Raw genomic sequence first — 16,522 nt, 5'->3', positions numbered from 1 at the left:
TTTAATAAATAAATGGATATTTTTTTATAAATTTAGTAATTATTAAGATAGATACATACAAACAGACAGACAAATAGACAGTAAAGTAAAGTGGTATAATATCCGCCCACACACCCCCCCCCCCAACAATATTTGTTAGAATTAGTGTAAGTTTAGGGTTATGGTTAGGGTTAGTTATATACAATACCTTTTTAAACATTTTGTTCTATAAAAGCAACATAATATTTATATTTCGTAATCCAGTATCACTATGTTTTGCCGTTGAAAAATTAGACATTTTGACTATTCTTTGTAAAATTTCCTCCAATACAATGCTTTTATTGGTGCTTTTGGTAGAAATATAGCACAGAAGACACAATGAGGCATTATGGGACTAAAGGTTCGTTTTATTCCGTAAACTCTCGGTTCATTCCGTCAAAATACACGCTATGAGATTTAAAACTATTAAAATGCAGTCTCACTTGTTGATCCACTGCGTGGCCGAGTGGATACAGTGCTCGGCTACAGTCCTGATGGTCTGGAGTTCGAATCCAGACCCTAGCACTTGATATCGCTAATTCAATACCCCAAATGGGGGGTGCGGGCGGAAATCTTTCCCATATCGTCATTCTGACACTGTTTTTTTTAAAGAAAACCCGCTGTCGCCACATCACATAGGCTACTCTTTTATGACAGGCAGCAAGGGATCTTTTATTTGCGCTTCCCACAGGCAGGATAGCACAAACTATGGCCTTTGTTGAACCAGTTATGTATCACTAGTCGGTGCAAGTGGTTTACTCCTACCCATTGAGCCTTGCGGAGCACTCACTCAGGGTTTGGAATCGGTATCTGGATTAAAAATCCCATGCCTCAACTGGGATCCGAACCCAGTACCTACCAGCCTGTAGACCAATGGCCTAACCACGACGCCACCGAGGCCGGTAAACAAATAGACAGATACAGAGATAGATACATTGATAAAATTAACAAATTAAATATTACCAATTTTTTTTTTACTGGCAATATGTATTAGGTTGCCTCATTTTTAAATCGTGCACTACCCTTTAAAAAAATGTAGAGGTATATTTAACACTGAAAGTAGTATTAAGCACAATTTTGATCTTTGGCCCAACTTCTAATGGTGTGAAGCATAACACATAACATACATGTAATAACCTGGCTAGAGACTGTCGAAGGTATCTTAGCACTACACTATCGTAAAACCATTGAAAGCTATGACATCACAACTACGCATTCCATAACTTACGACAGTTTTACGATATCGTAGTGCTAAGATAGTATCAAAAACCTGGGCTTATAACGATCTGTACCATATGTTTGACATCCAGTAGCCGTGATTAATAAATCTATGTGCTCTAGTGGTGTCGTTAAAACAAACTTACTTTATAACAATGTGAGATATAAAGATATGAAGCATGATGCATGCGACATACCATAAATTCTAACGATGTGATGCATAAACTAATGGTGTGAGGCATATAGCCTAATCATGTGTAGCATTATCTCTTAATGGAAGGAAGGAAATGTTTTATTTAACAACATACTCAACACATTGTATTTACGGTTATATGGCGTCAGACATATGATTAAGGACCACACAGATATATAGAGAAAGGAAACCTGCTATCGCCACTTCATGGGCTATTCTTTTCGATTAGCAGCAAGGGACCTTTTATATGCATCATCCCACAGACAGGATAGTACATACCACAGCCGTTGTTACACCAGTCATGGTGCACTGGCTGGAACGAGAAATAGCCCATGGGGCCACTGATGAGAATCGGTCCTAAACCGACCGTGCATCAAGCGAACGCTTTACCACTGGGCTACATCCCGTCACTAAACTCTTAATGGTGTGATGGCGTGAAGGTGTTAATTCTACTGGGGTGAAACACAGCCTTTGATATGGTAAGAGTTAGTATAGCCTGACTATGATCTCATCGAGCGAGCGCTTTACCACTGGGCTACATCCCGCCCCTAAAACTCTTAATGGTGTGACGGCGTGAAGGTGTTAATTCTACTGGGGTGAAACACAGCCTTTGATATGGTAAGAGTTAGTATAGCCTGACTATGATCTCATCGAGCGAGTGCTTTACCACTGGGCTACATCCCGCCCCTAAAACTCTTAATGGTGTGATGGCGTGAAGGTGTTAATTCTACTGGGGTGAAACACAGCCTTTGATATGGTAAGAGTTAGTATAGCCTGACTATGATCTCAGATGAGGCAACATACATGTTAGTACCATTATCACTGTTAGGTTATCTTTGTTGTTTGTGCCGTTCCAGCCAGTGCTCCACGACTGGTGTGACAAAGGCCGTGCTGTGTACTATCCTGCCTGTGGGATGGTGCATATAAAAGATCCCTTGCTGCTAATCGAAAAGAGTAGCCCATGAAGTGGCAACAGAGGGTTTCCTCTCTATGTATGTGTGGTCTTTAAGAATATGTCTGGCGCCATTATAACTGTAAATAAAATATGTTGAGTGCATCCTTAAACAAGACATTTCCTTGTTGTTTGTGCAAAAGAAAATGCATCACAGTACAGTTAAAAGTTTGTTTTGTTAAACGACACCACTAGAGCACATTGATTTATTTATCATCGGCTATTGGATGCCAAACATTTGGTAATTTTTACATAGTCTTAGAAAGGAAACCCGCTACATTTTTTCATTAGTAGCAAGGGATCTTTTATATGCACCATCCCACAAACAGGATAGCACATACCTTGACTGTTGATGTATCAGTCATGGTGCACTGGCTGGAACGAGAAATAAATGTTTTAAAAGGGCAAGTTTCACTTTCCTGATGGCAAATGAGTTGAGTTACCAAGGGGAGCAAGATCTGTAGGGGCAATCTGTAGGGGGCATATTGTCCAGTAATTTTTGAAATACATATATATATATAATTATATAATGATGATATATATATATATATATATATATATATATATATTAAATATTAAAAATTGGAATTGACCAATGCATTATTTTTATATATAATCACCTAACCACATTTTTTTTCTTCTTATCACCAGTTTTATATTTTAAGATGATACACGTGTATGTGTAATGTTCATTTTATTTTTAGTATATATAGACACATACGTACACGTACGTGGCATTTTTATGTAACTTGTGTTATCAGATTAACTACTTGACCGGTATAGCGCTAGTTTTCGTGACTCACTGATTTAATTCACTAACAGAAAAGTGTGGAATTTGGAGGTGGCAAGCCAACTGCTTAACATTCCACAAGTTAATTTGTCTACTTGGAATCAGTCTTTTAAAAGCTACTGTGCAACCATTATTGGTGTAGCCTGTATTAGATCTACATGTATGCTTCTCTTCCTTTTCATAGCAGTAATTAGGCACATGCGGCATGTGTGTGCAAGTGATTAAGAAGAAAAGATGGTGTTTATATTTTGCTAGCTAAATAAAAGTTGAACTCTTATTTGTAAAAATATTCTTTGTACTTGTCATATTGAGAGAGAGAGAGAGAGAGAGAGAGAGAGAGAGAGAGAGAGAGAGAGAGAGAGAGAGGAGAGAGAGGAAGGAGAGAGAAGGAGAGGAAGGAGAGAGAGGACGAGATCTGAGGGAGGAGGGAGAGAGAGGAGAGTAGGGAGAGAGGGAGGGAGAGGGGGAGGGAGAGGAGGAGAGAGGGAGTGAGATGAGGAGAGAGAGAGAGAGGGAGAGGAGGGAGTGAGAGAGGGGGGAAAGGGAGGGAGGAAGGAGAGAGGGAGGGAGGGAGAAAGAGAGACAGAGAGTTAGATTTAGAGACCAGAAGACTGACAGACTTCAGGGGATAAAAATCTCAATTTTTGTTTGGATTTTATTTTAATGTACCATAGATATCCTGGGCAGAAGAATCATTATATTGTATTTCTCATCATGTGTTAGATTTAGCTTGATATTCAAATTACCCATCTGTGAAAATAGCCACTACGGATGCTGTTTCTTACTCATTAAAACTGCAGGAAATGGTACATTTATTGTAATAATATTTCTCTGTTATGTTTTTTAACTACTGCTAAGAACAGTTGCCAAAGATTGTTAAGTGCAATAAACCTATAAGTATAACCTCCACTCAGCTCCTCTATGTGACGAATAATGAAAAGCGTACATTCTGTTCAGTATTGTGTCACGATTCGCTACGCAAATTTCAGAGATCGCTACACAATGTTAAAACATTAACTAGTAGTTGGTAATCAATTGTCAGTTGAGTAGAAATATCGCTAATCAAGATTTAGAAAACAAAATGTTCCCTGGTTTTCATTTTGTTTATAAATGGTTAACTCAAATACTAGTTAATAAGCCAAAAGGTTATTAACATTAACAGAAAACAAATTTCTTTTTGAAATTTAAAATAAGCCTTATTATATTTTTAACTTTAATAGATAATTAATAAAAGTTAAAAGTTTGTTCTGTTTAACGATACCACTAGAGCACATTGATAAATTAATCATCGGCTGTTGGATGTCAAACATTTGGTAATTCTGACACGTTGTCATCAGAGGAAACCTGCTACATTTTTCCTAATGCATCAAGGAATCTTTTATATGCACTTTCCCACAGACAGGAAAACGCACACAACACACTTTGACCAGTTGTGGAGAAAATTAATGTAAACCAAATGTGGGTTTGTTTGGGAGGTTTTAATTTTTGAAGTTAAAAACAATCTATAGCATATAAATATCTTGCCAAGCTACATAAAGTTTGTTTTGTTTAATGACACCACTAGAGCACATTGATTTATTAATCATTGGCTATTGGATGTCAAACATTTGGTAATTTTTATCTTAGAGAAGAAACCGGCTACATTTTTCCATTAGTAGCAAGGGATCTTTTATATGCACCAACCCACAGACAGAATAGCACATACCACGACCTTTAATATACATTTTTCCATTAGTAGCAAGGAATCTTTTGCATGTACCATCCCACAGAAAGAACGGCACTTATTAAAGCCTTTAATATACCAGTCGTGCTACACTGGCTGGAACGAGAAATAGCCCAATGGTCCCACCGACAGGGATCGATCCCAAACCGACCATGTGTCAAACAAGCACTTTACCACTAGGCTACGCCCTGCCCCGCCCCACCCCGCCAAGCTACATCTGCTTGTGTGTGTGGTGATTGTTTTTGTTTTCAAATGGCATTCATTTGGATTTGTTTTAACCCTTGCAAATGGATGGACTCTACAAGGAACCAGCTGGCAAAATGATGTATGCTTATTAATTCCGATTGTGTGCCACAATTGAACATATGTGTGTATGTGTGTGTGTGTATATATGTATGTTTGGCACAATGCGTAAAGGGCAAGGTTCCCGGTGTTTATCTGGGCCACAGTAGACTTGAAACAGACTTGTTGTGTCTAGCTGTGTGCGTGGACTAGCAATGCTGTATGGACCATGACATTTGTACATTTGTATACACTCCACAACATACATGTAATGCACTGAGATAACATATTCCGTTAGATTTCTCGTTTTGTTAATTTCTTTAGAAGAATATCACTACTGTAAAAATAGTTTTTGGTGTAAATTGTGTGGGTGGGTTTTTTTTTATGAGAACATGATCACATACAAAGTTGTTTAAGCAATCACATCGAAAGGTCATCAAAAATGAACTCTTGAAACATTTACAAATGATCTTACTAATGTAATTACATACAAACTTGTTTAAGCAATCACATCGAAAGGTCATCAAAAATGAACTCTTGAAACATTTACAAATGATCTTACTAATGTAATTACATACAAAATTGTTTAAGCAATCACATCGAAAGGTCATCAAAAATGAACTCTTGAAACATTTACAAATGATCTTGCTACTTCATACAGTTCTGAGCGGGACGTAGCCCAATGGATAAGTGTCTGGGATCGATCCCCGTCGGTGGTCCCATTGAGCTATTTCTCGTTCCAGCCAGTGCACTGTGACTGGTATATCAAAGGCCGTGGTAAGTGCCTTTCTTTCTGTGAATGGTACATACAAAAGATTCTTTGCTACTAATGGAAAAATGTAGCAGATTTCCTCTTTAAGACTATATTTCAAAATTACCAAAGGTTTGACATCCAATAGCCGATGATTAGTAAATCAGTGTGCTCTAGTGGTGTCATTAAACGAAACAAACTTTGCATACAGTTCTTGTTGGCTCGAGGAAGTTTTTAGTGCATAGTGACAATGGTTACCATTAATATCCACACCATCTGCAGGTTTTTCTTAAAGAAATAGTTTTTAATATCTCTAAATAAAGAAATAGTTTTTAATATCTCTAAATACAAATATAAACATTCAGTTGCTAATCTTAGTCATTATTTATATGCATGGCCCCACCACCTGCACCTCTACCACCCCTACCACCCCTACCACTCCTACCACCCCTACCACTCTACCACCACCCCTATCACCCCTACCACCCCTACCACCCCTACCACTCCTACCACCCCTACCACTCCTACCACCCCTACCACTCCTACCACCCCTACCACCCCTACCACTCCTACCACCCCTACCACCCCTACCACCCCTACCACCCCTACCACCCTACCACCCCTACCACCCCTACCACCCCACCACCCCTACCACTCCTACCATCCCTACCACTCCTACCATACCTACCACTCCTACCACCCTACCACCCCTACCACCCTACCACCCCTACCATCCCTACCACTCCTACCATACCTACCACTCCTACCACCCTACCACCCTACCACCCCTACCACCCTACCACTCCTACCATCCCTACCATACCTACCACTCCTACCACACCTACCATTCCTACCACCCCTACCACCCTACCACTCCTACCATACCTACCACTCCTACCACCCCTACCATCCCTACCACCCTACCACTCCTACCATACCTACCACTCCTACCACTCTTACCATCCCTACCACTCCTACCACCCTACCACCCCTACCACCCCTACTACCCTTACCATTCCTACCACCCCTACCATCCCTACCATTCCTACCATACCACCACCCCTACCACTCCTACCATACCTACCACTCCTACCACTCTTACCATCCCTACCACTCCTACCACCCTACCACCCCTACCACCCCTACCACTCTTACCACTCTTACCACTCCTAACATACCTACCATCCCTACCACTCCTACCATATCTACCACCCCTACCAGCCCTACTACCCTTACCATTCCTACCACCCCTGCCATCCCTACCATTCTACCACCACCCCTACCACCCCTACCACCCCTACCACTCTTACCACTCTTACCACTCCTAACATACCTACCATCGCTACCACTCCTACCATATCTACCACCCCTACCACCCCTACTACCCTTACCATTCCTACCACCCCTACCATCCCTACCATTCTACCACCACCCCTACCACTCTTACCACTCCTAACATACCTACCATCCCTACCATTCAACCACCACCCCTACCACTCCTACCACCCCCCAACTCAAGATTATTTCCTTTGGACCAATGTACAATGCTAAATGAATGTTTTCAAACAAGTCATTCAGTTAAATTGCAGAGGCTATAATTCACCTAAATCATTATTGATGGTTTCTAATTTTTGCTGTTTAATCAAGATATATTGTATAAAACTATTTTTTATTTTCCTACCACAATACATGTAGCTTTTACCATCTAAATTTGGCTTCATATTCAAAATAGTCTGGGACCTTTAAGGACATATATAATTATTGTAAATTAGATCTAAATTTCCATTTTGAATCCACTACACAATATATTGTCAAGTTAATTAATTACTTTCCAGTCAAACGAAGAATTTAAACATTGTTAAGTTATCAATAAAATTTTCTTTAAAGATGATAAAACAGCTAAGAAATTTCACGATTACATTTTATGTTTTTATTTTATAATTTAATTTTATTTCACTAGCTACAGTTTAAAAACCCTCAACACCGGATACCATTGTATGCTATGACATTATGACGTGTGTTATAGTGATGTCACAATCTACAATGCTTTTACAATTTCGTAGCGCTAAGATGGCTTCAAAAATATGGTCCCTGTTCCACAAAGCGATATTAGCACTAAGATCACCTTACTATGAATGGGGCACTGATCGTATCACAGCTGAGGCATTTGCTTGTGCCACCATTAAGATTTTTTGTTTTCTTTGACGACACCACTAGAGCATATTGATTTATTAATCATTGGCTATTGGATGTCAAATATTTGGTAATTTGACATATAGTCTTGGAGAGGGAACCCGCTACATTTTTCCGTTAGTAGCGAGGGATCTTTTATATCCAATAAGATCAAGTTCTGCAACGATCTGTGTTGGTGGGCAGCATGTTGCATATTTTATGTAAACCATAATTAATTATCTTTTGATAGTTAAAGATTGTTTTATTTAAAGGGACATTCCTGAATTTGCTGAATTTTTTAGGATGTTGTTGACTAACAGAGACTTTTTGACAACTGTAATTAGATATCAGATATATTTTTCTGCATAAAATATTAGTGGCTGTATGTTAAAAGTGTTTCTAATCGTTCTAATATTTGTACTAGGTTAAATTTCATTTTATTTCCTAAAAAAGATTTTTTCCTATGTACGAAATTATTTCAAGATAAAATCCAGTTTGGGCTTCTTATAAATATTAAGACGACCAGAAACACATTGAATATACAGACTCTGATATTCTAAACAAGAAAATATATTTAATATGTAAGTTTACTCGTAGAAATATTTTATTAGTCGGAAACATCTTACAATGCAGCAAACTCAGGAATGTCCCTTTAATGACAACACTAGAACTCATTGATTTATTAATCATGAGTTATTGGATGTCAAACATTTGGTCATTTTTTGACAGTCTTAGAAAACTGCTACATTTTTCCATTAGTACCAAGGGGTCTTTTATATGCACCATCACACAAACAAGATAGCATATTCCACAGTCTTTGATATACCAGTTGTGGTGCACTGGCAAGGACTAGAAATAGCCCAATGTGTTCACTGACGGGGATCAATCCCAGACTGACCTCACACCGGGTGAGCACATTACCACTGGACTACGTCCCGTCCCTATCTTTTAATAGTTTCCATTTAGATGCTGTGAAACTGAATATTACACTTGTAATAATCTATAAGGGTATATTTTACTTCTAATTATTAGTTTTGAGTATCTGTTGAAGCTGACGTGCTTATAAACAGATTGTGAAACTGAATATTACACTTGTAATAATCTATAAGGTGTATTTTACTTCTAATTATTAGTTTTGAGTATCTGTTGAAGCTGACGTGCTTATACACAGATTGTGAAACTGAATATTACACTTGTAATAATCTATAAGGTGTATTTTACTTCTAATTATTAGTTTTGAGTATCTGTTGAAGCCGACGTGCTTATAAATAGATTGTATAGACTCTGTCACTAAACGTGAGTTGACTGCAAATAATAGAATAAATTAGATATTACTCTTCCTAGTATAATGCCATTGAAAATCTGTCTGGAAGTGGAACCGAAGTCTGCAATCCATCAGGATTCATTACATGTCATTTAAATCCAAGTATAGAACATTTGATCCTGAAATACACACACTCTCCAGTTAATTCTAAAATAAAAAACACCTGTGTAAACTGGATTTAATATGTCAGACGATATTGTGCAAAATGAAATACTAGTATTGAAAATCTGAAAATAAAAACATTATTTTGCATCTGTGAATCTATCATCTATCTATCTATCTATCTATCTATCTATCTATCTATCTATCTATACATACATACATACATACATACATACATACATACATACATACATACATAGATAGATACATGTAGATAGATACATAGATACATATACATATACATTTATTACAATGTAACGTCATCCGATTGGTCCAGACGTAGCAACGGGAGTTTGTTCATTTTTCGATGAACGTAAAAATTACGTCGTCAGGGAATGTCATATCTGATGACATCATTTTATATGGGCAAGTTGTCTTAATGAGCGTTATTGTTTATGGATAAAAAATAATTCAAGATAAAGTATGACGTTTTAGTGTTATTATTAGCATGTATCATTCAAATTTAATTATAAGTATTGTTTGTTATTTCTTTTACGTTCATCTGGGTATGAACAAAAAAAATCATCCGTAAACTTATGTGAGAACGGCTTCGCCGATTCACAGTTTACGGATGATTTTTTTTGTTCATACCCCGATGAACGTAAAAGAAACAACAGACAATCCTGAAATATATATATATATATATATATATATATATATATATATATATACACACACACATAGATAGATAGATAGATGTAAAATCAGATGCCAAGAAATTGTTAGTACATGTAGCCAATATTACTGAACGGGAATTTTAAAAAAGTGCATTAGCTAAATGGCTATGCAATACATTAACTAAATGGAAATTTGTAAACAAAACTTGATAAAGATATTTAAAAAAATTATTTTAGTGTATATAGGTGAAAAGAAAAGTACTCGGGGATGGATACAAAACATCTGAGTATTGGGTACAGTCTACGTTTTTATTTCAATTCAACAGACCCCGATGTTAAAAACATCTGAGTATTGGGTACAGTCTATGTTTTTATTTCAATTCAACAGACCCTGATGTTAAAAACATCTTGAGTATTGGGTGCAGTCTACGTTTTTATTTCAATTCAACAGACTCCGATGTTAAAAACATCTGAGTATTGGGTGCAGTCTACGTTTTTATTTCAATTCAACAGACCCCGATGTTAAAAACATCTGAGTATTGGGTGCAGTCTACGTTTTTATTTCAATTCAACAGACTCCGATGTTAAAAACATCTGAGTATTGGGTGCAGTCTACGTTTTTATTTCAATTCAACAGACTCCGATGTTAAAAACATCTGAGTATTGGGTACAGTCTACGTTTTTATTTCAATTCAACAGACCCCGATGTTAAAAACATCTGAGTATTGGGTGCAGTCTACATTTTTATTTCAATTCATCAGACCCCGATGTTAAAAACATTTGAGGAGAATGATTACTTGTTCCTGTAACTAGTTTATAATTATTTTATTGAGCATTGATTTTTTAAAATCCTTTTGTAGTACCTTTACAAAACAAATTACGTATTGTGCTAAGGAAAGCTAAAAATGACTTTCCTTAAATTGTTCTTGCTGGAATGAATGGAAGCCAGAGCAATAGCGTCCCTTAAACAACAAGGTCTTTTTAAAACCCTTTTAACACCGTATGCTTGAGATGAAATATTTTGGAATTTAAACATTTTGTGTGGGAGTAATATCTCCCACACAGAATGTGTAAATTCCAAAACACTTCATCTCAAGCATACAATGTGGGTTTTATATATATATATATATATATATATATATATATATATATATATATATATATATATATATATATATATATATTTATCATATAATATCTTACATTTTCAGTGCAATCAAAGTATGTGATATTTTTCAGATCACATACTTTAAGAATTTGATAACTTTGCAAATTAGATGTAAATTAGTCGAGGTCTCGGCACTAGGTTTATTGACATTTAAGCAAACGTACTTGGGTGACACTCCATGACTGACGTATGCATTCATAGTCATCAAATAAAAACATTTTAATGACAATTTGATACTGAAAGCTGTCCAGTGTTCAGAAAACAAAAAACGTTAGGCATAACTTTATTTTGATGTAAGGACATCCAAAATGACGTCATTTCCATTAAAAAATACACCGTGCCACATATTCTTACGTCATTTGAATATCTAGTAATGGCGGACTGAAATTAAAGTTGCTTGTACAGTTTACAAAAACACATTGTATTAAGCTTGAGTTTATATGATAAAGAGATTATTACCCTCGTGTATTTCGGTGTCGTCAATATCATATATTAGGAATAAAAATAATGTATTATGCTCGCCAGAGGCTCGCATAATACAATTTTTATTCCTAATATATGATATTGACGATACCGGGTAATAATCTATATATCTATATATATCTATATATATATATATATCTATATATATCTATATATATATATATATATATATATATATATATATATATATATATATATACTTATATACTTATACATATACATATACATATACATATACATATACATATACATATACATATACATATACATACATATATGTATATGAGGGTGGAGGAGGAAATGATGAGATAATGGTTGCTTTAAGTGTTCAGACGGAGTACATTGTAAGATGTTACTCGGAAAGAATGTGGAATTTAAACATTTTGTGTGGGAGATACATGTATTATGTAGAAATAGTTGGAGGATTTTTGGGGGTGGGTGGAGAGGGTGGGATGTATGATTAGATAATGATTGCTGTAGAGTACATGTTTAAGTGCAAGTGACACTGCCAGCAGGTCTCTGTGAGAGAGAGAGAGAGAGTGATTCGACCCGCACAGGATGGGAATATGCCTGGCATTAACAACTGTCTGAGATGAATACCTAACACAGGATATAGCTGCACTCCTCATCTGATAGCAGACAGCGGGCTCTATACTTCCTGTTCAGGTGGATTGGGAGTGCTCATCGCTTCACCCATCTTGTAGAAAAGAATTTTAACTTCTAAGAAAAGCTAGTGTACAGTGTATGCAGTAGGAGATGGTTATGAAGATTTTATTTAGAACGGTTCATATGCAGTGCACTGGCGATGGTGCAAGGGGGGCATGTGCCCCCCCCCCCCAACTTTGTGGGAGCAGCAATGTTTAAAAAAATATTTATATATATATATGTGGGGTGTGTGTGGGGGGGGGGGGTGCCCCTCCCCACTTTTTGGCACCTTCCTACGTCCATGCAGCATCTGTTGAATTTAAGTTCTAGGAAAAGCAAGTGCATGCAGTAGAGATGGTTATATGAAGATTTTATTTAGAACAGCTCAATGCATATGAATTTTAAGTTTTAGGAAAAGCTAGTGCAAGTAGCAGGAGATGGATATGAAGATTTTATTTAGAATGACTCATATGCAGTGTCTGTTGAATTTTAAGTTCCAGGAAAAGCTAGTGCATGCAGTAGAGATGGTTGTATCTAAATTTTAGCTACAACAGCTCACATGCAGCAACAAAAAGATAGTTGTATTTAAGATCTTGTAAAAGCTAGTGCATGCAGTAGAGATGGTTGTATCTAAATTTTAGCTACAACAGCTCACATGCAGCAACAAAAAGATACTTGTATTTAAGATCTTGTAAAAGCTAGTGCATGCAGTAGAGATGGTTGTATCTAAATTTTAGCTAGAACAGCTCATATGCAGCAACAAAAAGATAGTTGTATTTAAGATCTTGTAAAAGCTAGTGCATGCAGTAGAGATGGTTGTATCTAAATTTTAGCTAGAACAGCTCATATGCAGCAACAAAAAGATAGTTGTATTTAAGATCTTGTAAAAGCTAGTGCATGCAGTAGAGATGGTTGTATCTAAATTTTAGCTAGAACAGCTCACATGCAGCAACAAAAAGATACTTGTATTTAAGATCTTGTAAAAGCTAGTGCATGCAGTAGAGATGGTTTTAAAGATTTTATTTAGAATGGCTCATATACAGTGTCTGTATATAATTTCTGTATATATATATATATTAGACATCAGGGATATTTATATTTACCCAGCTCATAAATGGTTAAACAAAAACAAAAACGTAATTGTAAGGGAAATAAAATTCATTGTAAAAAAACAAAAAACAAAACAGAAAAAGAACTTGCATAATACTAGGGTGTGAAGTTAGCATGAAAGCCCCCCCCCCCCCCCCCCCAAAAAAAAAAAACACACACAAAAAACCCCAACCCCACAAACAAAAAAACCCCTAAAAAAAAAACCCCCACAAAACCCCACAACCCAACCCACACCCAACAAAAGCCCAAATACCTGTTACTATACTTATGGTTTGAATAAAATTTACCATATCTATATAACTAGGTCTGATTATATCTATTCAGCTAAATAGTATGTAAAACAATGACTTACTAAAAAAGGTAAATTCTTTAAGTGGCACATATTTGTAAATTATACATGTATACTGTTCAGTGTAATTTTGATTCTCAACCCATCTTCATAATATAATTATATGCAGTGCAGCATTATTTTGATTCTCAACCCATTGTCAGCATATAATTATATGCAATGCAGCATTTTTATTCTGAAACCATTGTCAGTATATAATTGTATGCAATGCAGCATTATTTTGATTCTCAACCCATTGTCAGCATATAATTGTATGCAATGCAGTGATATTTTGATTATCAGCCCATTTACAGCATAGACATGTACATGTATATATGTACTTATTTACAATACAGTGTTGTTATTCTGATTCTCTCAACCCAATTTCAGCACACAGTTATTTACAATACATAGTTGTAGTTTTGATTCTCAACCCAATTTCAGCACACAGTTACTTACAATTTAGTATTGTTGTTTTGATTCTCAACCCAATTTCAGCACACAGTTATTTACAATCCAGTGTTGTTAGTTTGATTCTCAACCCAATTTCAGCCTAGTTATTTACAGTCCAGTGTTGTTAGTTTGATTCTCAACCCAGTTTCAGCACACAGTTATTTACAATACAGTGTTGTTATTCTGATTCTCAACCCAATTTTCAGCAAACAATTATATGCAGTGCAGTGTTATTTTGATTATCAGCTCATTTACAGCATAGACATGTACATGTATATATGTACTTATTTACAATTCAGTGTTGTTGTTTTGATTCTCAACCCAATTTCAGCACAGTTACTTACAATATAGTGTTATTCTGATTCTCAACCCAATTTCAGCACACAGTTATTTACAATACACAGTTGTTCTGATTCTCAACCCAATTTTAGCACAGCTATTTACAATACACAGTTGTTTTGATTCTCAGCCCATTTTCAGATTTACTAGAGCATTGATTTTCTGTTGAGAAAGCCTGTTGTATATTAATAATGAAGTGTACATAAGGTTGTTAATAATGTGGTATACATTGTATATAGATTTAATCAAGATGTTGACAGTGATGATAGACCAAAACATGTTTATACCAAAACCAGCAAGAAAGCTTTTAATGCTGGTGTCCAAAATAGAACTTCTGTGTGCAATTTTTGCTTAATTTAGCCGCGCCACCAATACCTGACAAATTTGGCTTTATTAGTGAAATAGCCGGCAGTATTGAACTCCTATTTTCCATTTTGATCACAGAATTCTATTTCGAGCCGCATGCTGCATAGATTAATCCAGTTTGCCTCAGCCTCTGCATTGATCTATCGATTTTTACATACAGGCATTTTATCTCATTCCTCGTAGTTGTTGAGAAAAGGTCATGTTGCTATATTTAGCGTGCTGATCCAATAATAGACGGGAAAATGGCTTGCTGGTCGGATCCATTTGTCGCGGGGTTCAGGTTACTCGCGGCAGCTAGCCAGCTCAGCTTTTTCTGGACCACTTTTCTCTCTGTGTATCTCTCTCTCTCCAGCTTGCTGTCAAAATTGTATCGGCAAATATTGTTGCTGTTAGTTAAAAGTCTTATCCCGAGTTGTTTGGAGATGCAGAAGGAAACCTGGTTCTAAGTTAAGACTGTGTGTGTGTGTGTGTGTGTGTGTTATTGAAGTGTTTTTCCTTCGGTGCTGTGGAGCTAACGAGCGACTGTTTCTTACCCACGGCTAATGGTAGAGTCCGCTGAATGTTCGAGGATGCTGTCTGTTGACTGTTGGCTGTAAACACAAGTACACTGTTTACTTTCTAATAGGTATGGGCTCTACCTCGCAGCAGCTATGTCAAGGCAAGCACTCAAACAGGTGAATATTGTAATACTCTGTCTTATTGCACGCTACAGTCTGTTTCTGGATTTCACGTTTTTGTGTTTTTTAGGTTTGTTTTAGTCGGTGTATCTGCGAGATATGTTTGGAAAAAACTCTCAAGTCTCCAAGTTACAGTGTGTGTGTGTGTGTACTCCTACTCCTCCTACTCTTCTAATGAAGCATTTGAATGTCATTTCAACAAAAACATTTAATCATTTTGGAGAATTAGTCTTATTTATTCTCTCTCTCTCTCTCTCTCTCTCTCTCTCTCTCTGTGTCTCTCTCTCTCTCTCTCTCTCTCTCTCTCTCTCTCTCTCTGTCTGTCTGTCTGTCTGTCTGTCTGTCTGTCTGTCTGTCTGTCTGTCTGTCTGTCTGTCTGTCTCTCTCTCTCTCTCTCTCTGTCTGTCTGTCTGTCTGTCTGTCTGTCTGTCTGTCTCTGTCTGTCTGTCTGTCTGTCTCTCTCTCTCTCTCTCTCTCTCTCTCTCTCTCTCTCTCTCTCTCTCTCTCTCTCTCTCTCTCTCTCTCTCTCTCTCTCTCTCTCTCTCTCTGTCTCTCTCTGTCTCTCTCTCTCTGTCTCTCTCGCTCTCTCTCTAACTGCCTCTATGCCTCTCTTCATCTCTTACTTTTATTGTTCTTAAATTAACTACTTGTCGGTCTCTTTCTCTGTCTCTCTCTGTGTCTCTCTCTCTCTGTCTCTCTCGCTCTCTTTCTCTAACATGCTTGCAGATGTATTAGACGTGTATACTATTTT

General features: G+C 36.8%; 1 protein-coding gene across 4 annotated transcripts in view; it reads left to right on the top strand.

Moving 5' to 3' along the window:
* Positions 1 to 16,522, top strand: part of LOC121382255 (histone deacetylase 4-like) — a 202,953-nt gene that overhangs the window by 108,748 nt on the left and 77,683 nt on the right. Inside the window, exon 1 of one of the 4 annotated variants that reach the window (XM_041511793.1) lies at positions 15,495 to 15,768. The exons of the other annotated variants lie outside the window; for them this stretch is intronic. The gene's annotated coding sequence lies outside the window, so the exon portion shown is untranslated. Of the gene's footprint in view, positions 1 to 15,494; positions 15,769 to 16,522 lie in introns of those variants that run through there. 4 annotated transcript variants of the gene reach the window in all.

The sequence above is a fragment of the Gigantopelta aegis genome, chromosome 9, assembly GCF_016097555.1.
Source record: "Gigantopelta aegis isolate Gae_Host chromosome 9, Gae_host_genome, whole genome shotgun sequence".
Lineage (NCBI taxonomy): Eukaryota > Metazoa > Mollusca > Gastropoda > Neomphalida > Peltospiridae > Gigantopelta > Gigantopelta aegis.
This window is presented reverse-complemented; position numbering and strand designations above follow the sequence as displayed.